Source organism: Anopheles moucheti (genome assembly GCF_943734755.1).
Source record: "Anopheles moucheti chromosome X unlocalized genomic scaffold, idAnoMoucSN_F20_07 X_unloc_31, whole genome shotgun sequence".
Lineage (NCBI taxonomy): Eukaryota > Metazoa > Arthropoda > Insecta > Diptera > Culicidae > Anopheles > Anopheles moucheti.
Window position 1 is genome coordinate 60,001 of NW_026453539.1, and position 7,500 is coordinate 67,500.

The 7,500-nt window shown below is 58.5% G+C and overlaps 1 non-coding gene across 1 annotated transcript in view; it reads left to right on the forward strand.

Moving 5' to 3' along the window:
* The first annotated feature begins 7,420 nt into the window (after positions 1 to 7,420).
* The window catches only part of LOC128308318 (5.8S ribosomal RNA), a 158-nt gene continuing 78 nt past the window's right edge, over positions 7,421 to 7,500 (forward strand). Inside the window, exon 1 of the ribosomal RNA XR_008288208.1 lies at positions 7,421 to 7,500. This exon is cut by the window's right edge and continues 78 nt beyond it. This is a non-coding gene — a ribosomal RNA (5.8S ribosomal RNA).

Genomic DNA, 7,500 nt, shown 5'->3' on the forward strand with positions numbered 1-7,500 from the left:
AGCACCACCCACCCGCCACCCAGCCCCGGAAAACCCCCGCGAAAAGTGGTTTTCCGCGATTTTCCCGGCCAAGGAGCGGAGGTAGAGCTCCCGGGTGTTTGGAAGAAAGTTGCGGGGTGAATTTTCACATTGAAAACCATCGCCGGAAAAGCGATTTTCGCAACATCCAGAAAGATACGGGCGGAAAAGCGTTTTTCCGAAGAAGAAAATTTTCGCCCTGATACCGTCGTGCGGGGTATCAAACGACGAGTTTTCAAGAGAGGAGTCGGGAAAATACCCCCCCACTACCATACCACCCACTCCCACCCCCCTAGGGCGAAAAAACCATCCAGGAAGCGGTTTTTGGCGATTTTCCCGGCCAAGGAGCGGAGGTAGAGCTCCCGGGTGTTTGGAAGAAAGTTGCGGGGTGAATTATCACTTCCAAAACCGTCGCCGGAAAAGTGATTTTCGCAACATCCAGAGAGATACGGGCGGAAAAGCGTTTTTCCGAAGAAGAAAATTTTCGCCCTGATACCGTCGTGCGGGGTATCAAACGACGAGTTTTCAAGAGGGGAGTCGGGAAAACCCCACCCCACCACCATACCACCCACCCCCACCCCCCTAGAGCGGAAAAACCACCCAGGAAGCGGTTTTTCGCGATTTTTCCGAGGAAAACTTCATCGCCACCCCGGCAAGTGGGGTATCAGAAGAAGCGGCTCGGCGGGACGAGTCCATCGCGCACCCCCCCGTTCTTCTACCATCTTCCCTCACCTCGCCCGGGCGGAAAAACCTCTCCGTCGATCCTCGTGGCAGTCCGCTGCTGGCGTCCCTCCTTGAGGGGGAGTAAAACCAGCTTAAAGCGCGGAATCTTCCTTCCTTCTGGCGATGATGTCCACCAGTAGGAACCTTCGATCACGGTCGGGATCGACCGATAGCCGAGCACCGGTGGGCTCGAAACCGGTAGTGATGCTCAGCAGAGTGCCGGAAGGGCAGACCGCAGCCACGAGCGGTGCTCGCACGAGTGGCGTTGGCACGGCCACGGCTGTTAAAGGAGCCACGATGGAGAGGCTCATCGAGCGTCTGGAGGACGAGCTATCTCTCCTCCGTGTTCAGCTGACGGAGCAGGCTGAGCAATATAGGAAAGACCTCGCGGCGATGCAGGAGTGCCATCGCCAGGAGGTGCTCCATCTGCGAGAGGAGAACCGTAAGGAGCGGGAGATGGTCTCTGGGCTTCTTACGCAACTGGTTGTTGCGCAATCGCAGCAGCAACAGCAGCAGCAGCAGCAGCAGCAGCTGGCACAACAGCGAGAGGGTGCGGTGACGGCTACGGTGGTGCCGTCTCCGGACCAGGAAGGCGGCTCCTGGGCCGAGGTGGTGCGCCGTAAGCCGGCACGCCAGCAGCCGGCTCAGCAGCATCAGCAGCAGTGGCCGCAGCTCCAGCAACGGCAGCAGCCGCAGCGGCAACAGCAGCAACGTCCGCAGCAACATCAGAGCGGACAGCGTTCGGCTGGGCAGCCCCAGCAACAACAGTGGCGTTTGCAGGGCCAGTTGCTGCGGAAGCAGAGTAAGCAGCAGCCAGCATACCAGCAGCAGCAGTGGACGAACATGCAACAACAGCAGGAGAAGCGGCGCCCGAGACGGAAACGTCCAGATGAAATCGTCGTTGTGCCTGCCCCAGGAGTGTCCTACAAGGATATGTACGTGAAGCTCCGGACCAGTCCGCGGATAGCTGATTTCCAGCGGCAAATTGGTGTTGGCAGAAGAACGCCAAAAGACCACCTTCTGCTGCCGTTGAGCCGCGACGTTGATAGTGCCGCGCTGAAGGACATCATTCAGGAAGTCATCGGGGAGACTGGATCTGCATCCGTCAGGACCGAGATGGCTGAGGTCGTCCTGACCGGGATTGATAACATGGTCGACGAAGAAGCTATCAAAAAGGCGATCATGACCTCTCTGGGCAAGCAGTCGTCGGTAGCTACCGTGAACCTTTGGGAGCGTCGTGATATGACGAAGCGGGCCCGCGTGCGCCTCCCACGAGCAGAAGCCGATCTCGTCAAGGACCGACGGCTGGAGCTGGGCTACACGTATTGTGCGGTGCACGAAGCCCCAAAAGTGTCGGGTCAGCTGGCTCGGTGCTTCCGGTGTTTGGAGCGGGGGCACATCGCCGCAAGATGTACTGGGGACGACCGGTCTAAGTGTTGTATACGATGCGGCGACCACAACCACAAGGCGTCGGGTTGCACCAATGACATCAAGTGTATGCTGTGCGGCGGTGCCCATCGCATCGGTGCTGCAGCTTGTGGTGCACAGCCCTCTAACTAGATGGATGTGCTCCAGATTAACGTGAACCGCAGCAGGAGCGCACAAGATCTTGCGCTCAACACGATGAGGACGGAGCGGGCGGACGTCTGCTTAATGGTGGAGCTGCATAGTGTTCCCAGGAACAACGGGAACTGGGTGGCGGACAGGGACGGGAAGGTGGCCATCATAGCCAGCAGCGAGTCTTATCCGGTTCAGCAGGTGGTCTCCGTGACGCAGTCTGGGATCGCGGCTGCCCGGATCAACGGCGTCCTGTTCATTTGCTGCTATGTGTCGCCTTCAGCGGGTGTTCCAGAGTTCGAGGAGATCATGCAGCGCATCGAAGTGGTAGCGAGAGGTCACTCGCACGTCGTCATGGCAGGGGACCTTAACGCGTGGCATAGCGCTTGGGGTAGTGGCCGCACCAACGCAAAGGGCGAGATTGTGGTCCAGCTCGTCGACAGCTTGGGGCTGGAGGTGTTAAACACCGGCACCGCCCCAACCTTCCTTGGCAACGGAGTGGCTCGTCCGAGCGTGGTGGATGTTGCCTTTGCCAGTCGCAGCATCGCCGGAGCTAACACCTTTCCGGAGCATCGATGGAGGATTATGAGCCGGTACTCGTACAGCGACCACGTGTACATTCGGTTTGCTGTGGGGGAGTTTCTTCAGCGGCCAGCGGCAGATCGTCGTCGACAGGAGAGTCCTTCTACGCGAGAAAGCGGCACGAGATGGCGTACCCGTCAGTTTGACGCCCGGCTTTTCGACGTGGCGCTCGACGTAGCATCGTTCGCAGAGCGGGTTACAAGTGCGGGAAGCTTGGAGAGGGTCCTGACGGAAGCTTGCGATGGAACCATGGCGCGAGTGTTCCCTTCGCAAGGCCATTCGGGACGACCTGCTTATTGGTGGACGCCAGCGATCGAGGCCTTGTGTGAGGACTGCCGCCTCGCTAAGGATCGCTTCGAAGCCGCAACCAACGAGGAAGAGCAGCTCGCCGCAGCCAGCGATCTCCTCCAGGTGCGGACCGCCCTGGAGACAGCTATCACCACCAGCAAGAGAGTGCACTTCGACGAGATGCTGCAGGGGCTCGCGGACGACGAGACGGGACAGTGGTTCCGTAACGTGCTAAGCCGCCTCCGTGGAAGCTGGACAGCGAGGGAGCGCGACCCATCGGTTCTGGAGGGCGTCGTCTCCACTCTGTTCCCCCAGCATCCTCCAGTTGACTGGCCTTCGTCGTCAAGCCAAGTCCTGGAGAGAGGGGAAGAGGAACCAGTTCGGGCCGTCTCAACGCAGGAGCTGCTGGACATCGCGAGCTCACTGAACCCGCGGAAGGCCCCAGGTCTGGACGGTGTGCCGAATGCCGCTCTGACTGCCGCCATTCGGAAGCATCCGGAGGTCTTTCGTGACTTGTTCCAGGAATGCTTGGACAGCGAGCGGTTCCCGGATGAATGGAAGAGACAGAAGCTGGCCCTTGTCCCCAAGCCGGGCAAGCCACCGGGACTCGCTTCTTCTGCGCGCCCGATCCTGCTGCTGAACAACCCGGGAAAGGTATATGAGCGGATGCTGCTGACGCGGATCAACGACGTCGTGGAGGACTTGGATTCGCCAAGGTTGGCGGAAAACCAGTTCGGGTTCCGGAAGGGCCGTTCGACTGTACAGGCGATCCAACTGGTGGTAAATGCGGGCCGTCGGGCGATGTCATTCGGACGGACTAACAACCGGGACAAGCGCTGCCTCCTGGTTGTTGCGCTGGACGTGCGCAACGCATTTAACACTGCCAGCTGGCAGTGCATCGCTGCTGCGCTCGAGGACAAGGGCGTGCCGAGGCAGATACGCAACATCCTGAAGGACTATTTCACCGACAGGGAGCTCGTCTATGACACCGCAGACGGGCCCGTTACACGTCGAGTGACTGCAGGTGTTCCACAGGGGTCCATCCTGGGCCCGACACTGTGGAACATTATGTATGACGGCGTGTTACGGGTCGAGCTCCCCGAAGGGGCCAGCGTCATCGGCTTTGCGGACGATATTGCGGTCCTGGCACAGGGGTGCACACCAGAGGAGGCGGCATCTGTAGCTGAACAGGCGGTGGACGCGATCGCGGCCTGGATGGAGGACCATCACCTGCAGCTCGCTCCGGAGAAGACCGAGGGCGTGATGATCTCCAGCCTGCGGAGAGGTGAACTGAGGGTGCCGTTCCGCGTCGGAGACACCATCATCCACAGTAAGCAGTCGATCCGGTACCTGGGGGTCCAGATCCACGACCACCTTTCGTGGAAGCCACACGTGGAGCTGTCGACGGCCAAAGCCCTCCGCGTGGTAGGCGTGGTCACCTCAGTCATGAGAAACCACAGTGGACCCCAGGTGGCCAAGCGTCGGTTGTTGGCGGCGGTGGCGGAGTCGATCGTCCGGTATGCTGCCCCCGTGTGGTCTGAGGCGACGGATCTGCAGTGGTGCCGACGGAAGCTGGCCCAGGTGCAGAAGCCCCTGGCACGTGGCGTCACCAGCTCGTTCGTGTCGGTGGCATACGAGACCGGAGTCGTGCTAGCAGGCCTTGTGCCGTTCAGGCTGCTGGTGCGAGAGGACGCAAGGTGCCATCGGAGGCTCCTAGCTGCTCCGGGTGCCAGCCGCAAGGACATCCGGCTGGAGGAGCGGCAGAGGACTCTGCAGGAGTGGCAGAGAGCATGGGACGAGGCGGCCGCAGCATCAACGGCCAGTCGGTACGTGGTTTGGGCCCACCGAGTGATCCCGGACCTGCACCAGTGGATGGGAAGGCGGCATGGAGAGGTGGATTTCCACCTCTCGCAGGTGTTAACCGGGCACGGTTTCTTCCGGGAATACCTCCATGTCTGCGGTTTTGCCCCATCGGCGGAGTGCCCACGGTGCCCGGGGTCTGTCGAGTCGGTGGCCCACGTGCTGTTCCGGTGCGAGGTGTTCCAGGACATCCGAGTGGAGCTGCTGGGGTACGGCACCAGCGACCCAGTCAACGAGGACAACATGGGCATGAAGTTGCTGGAGAGCCCCGAGCGGTGGAACAACATCCAGGAAGCTGCTCGCAGAATCACGAAGGTGTTACAGCAGCTCTGGCGCGAGGATGAGCTGCAGCTCAACCTTCGTGCACATCTCGAATCGCAACCGGCGATAACATCAGCAGACGACGCTGGTGCACAGGATGGCGAGCAGGTATCTGTCGACGGGGTGGCGGACCTCTTCCGAGTCAACCGAGGTCGAGCCAGCCGAAACAGAAGAGGTCGTCGAAGGGCTGAAGAACGGGCGGAAGTGCGCCTTGCATCCGCACTGGCAGCAGCTGAACGTGATCGTGAGAGGATCATTCTGATGGCGGCGGTGCAGGCGGAGGAAGCAGGAGAAGCGCCACCACCCATCCCCACACGAGGACGCGGACTGCCTCCTTCTCCGAGTACCTTGAGAGCGCGACACGAGCGAAGACTCTACCTACAGCGGGTCTATCGTCAACGAGCGAGGGAAGGGACTCTACCACCAGTCCCACGAGGTAGAAGCCGGCGGAGTCGGACAGCCCCTTCGGAGGCGGACATCATCCGGCGGCGTGTGAGAAGACGAGAGATGGAGCGGCTACGTCGAACATCACGAAGGGAGCCGTCCAACCAGGGGGTGCGTGAGGTGCTATCTGCAGACTCCCTGGCATCTATCACGGAATCTACTACTTCCGGCCGATAAGCGAGGGGAATTTCGGGGGTGGAAAGTAAATAGAGGAACGGCATTATCGAATGCGATGGGAGACCCATACGATTAATGGAATTAATAAAGGCGATGCCACGTGCGCTTAATACTCCTGGTCCCAAGCCCCGCTAGGGAACGGGTCCAGGAGGGGGAGACAAGGGATAGATATAAGTTTAATTTTAAGCTTTTGTACAAATAAATCCCTTGAGTGTTAACAAAAAAAAAAAAAAAAAACGAAGTGGAGCTTGCGGCTTAATTTGACTCAACACGGGAAAATTTACCAGGTCCGAACTTATCGAGGTAAGACAGATTGAGAGCTCTTTCTCAAATTTAAGGGTAGTGGTGCATGGCCGTTCTTAGTTCGTGGAATGATTTGTCTGGTTAATTCCGATAACGAACGCGACTCAAACAAGCTAACTAGAACGCTGTCAGCAGTGCACCTCCGGGCGCACCTGACGTCAAGGCCGGCGGCCCCTTCACGGGCGGTCGTCGGCCACGTTTGCCCTGCTTAGCGGGACAACTTGTGTTTAGCAAGGTGAGAATGAGCGATAACAGGTCCGTGATGCCCTTAGATGTTCTGGGCTGCACGCGTGCTACAATGTGAGCAGCAGCGTGTTCTCGCCAATTGGCGCCCCCATTCCGAGAGGAACGGGAAATCACCCAAATGCTCATTTAGTTGGGATTGGGGACTGCAACGGTCCCCATGAACCTGGAATTTCTAGTAAGTGCTAGTCATTAGCTAGCGCTGATTACGTCCCTGCCCTTTGTACACACCGCCCGTCGCTACTACCGATGGATTATTTAGTGAGGTCTCTGGAGGCACACCTTCCGCGGTTCCTTCGTGAGCTGCAGCTGGCATGGCCGAAGTTGACCGAACTTGATGATTTAGAGGAAGTAAAAGTCGTATCAAGGTTTCCGTAGGTGAACCTGCGGAAGGATCATTACCGATCAATACATATATGTTGTTGTGTGAGTTGTTTAGAGAGATAGAGAAACACGGTATCAGCAGAACAAACTGCTATGTTACCTTTTGGGGGCCGCGCACGCCAATTAGACCCGCGGGAGAGGTGTGTCTATACTACGATATTGAGCGTGCGCGACCGTAGGCCAGTGGCCTTCGTACCTGTGCGCACACTCCCAATGGCAGCCATCGAACGCGTAAAGTGTGTGACACATGGGCGAAGGTAAAGACCCACTAGAACATATTTAAACACTGGCCTCGAGCGAGAGAGAACCTAATCAAGAGAACGAAAGTTGTGCAAGATCGCGCCGATGCCGCCCACATCGCGCGTCGATCAATGGGAAGGAAGACCAATGGTCATCCTTGTCCACCCTGGACGGCTTCGAAGGAACCGAGAGGTGCACGGTTACGCTGTCCGGGGAACTTAAGTTGTGAGAGATGCACCTAGCGCATAACGAAAACATAGGAGACAGTTGAACATACCAAAACCCTAGGCAGGGGATCACTCGGCTCATGGATCGATGAAGACCGCAGCTAAATGCGCGTCAGAATGTGAACTGCAGGAC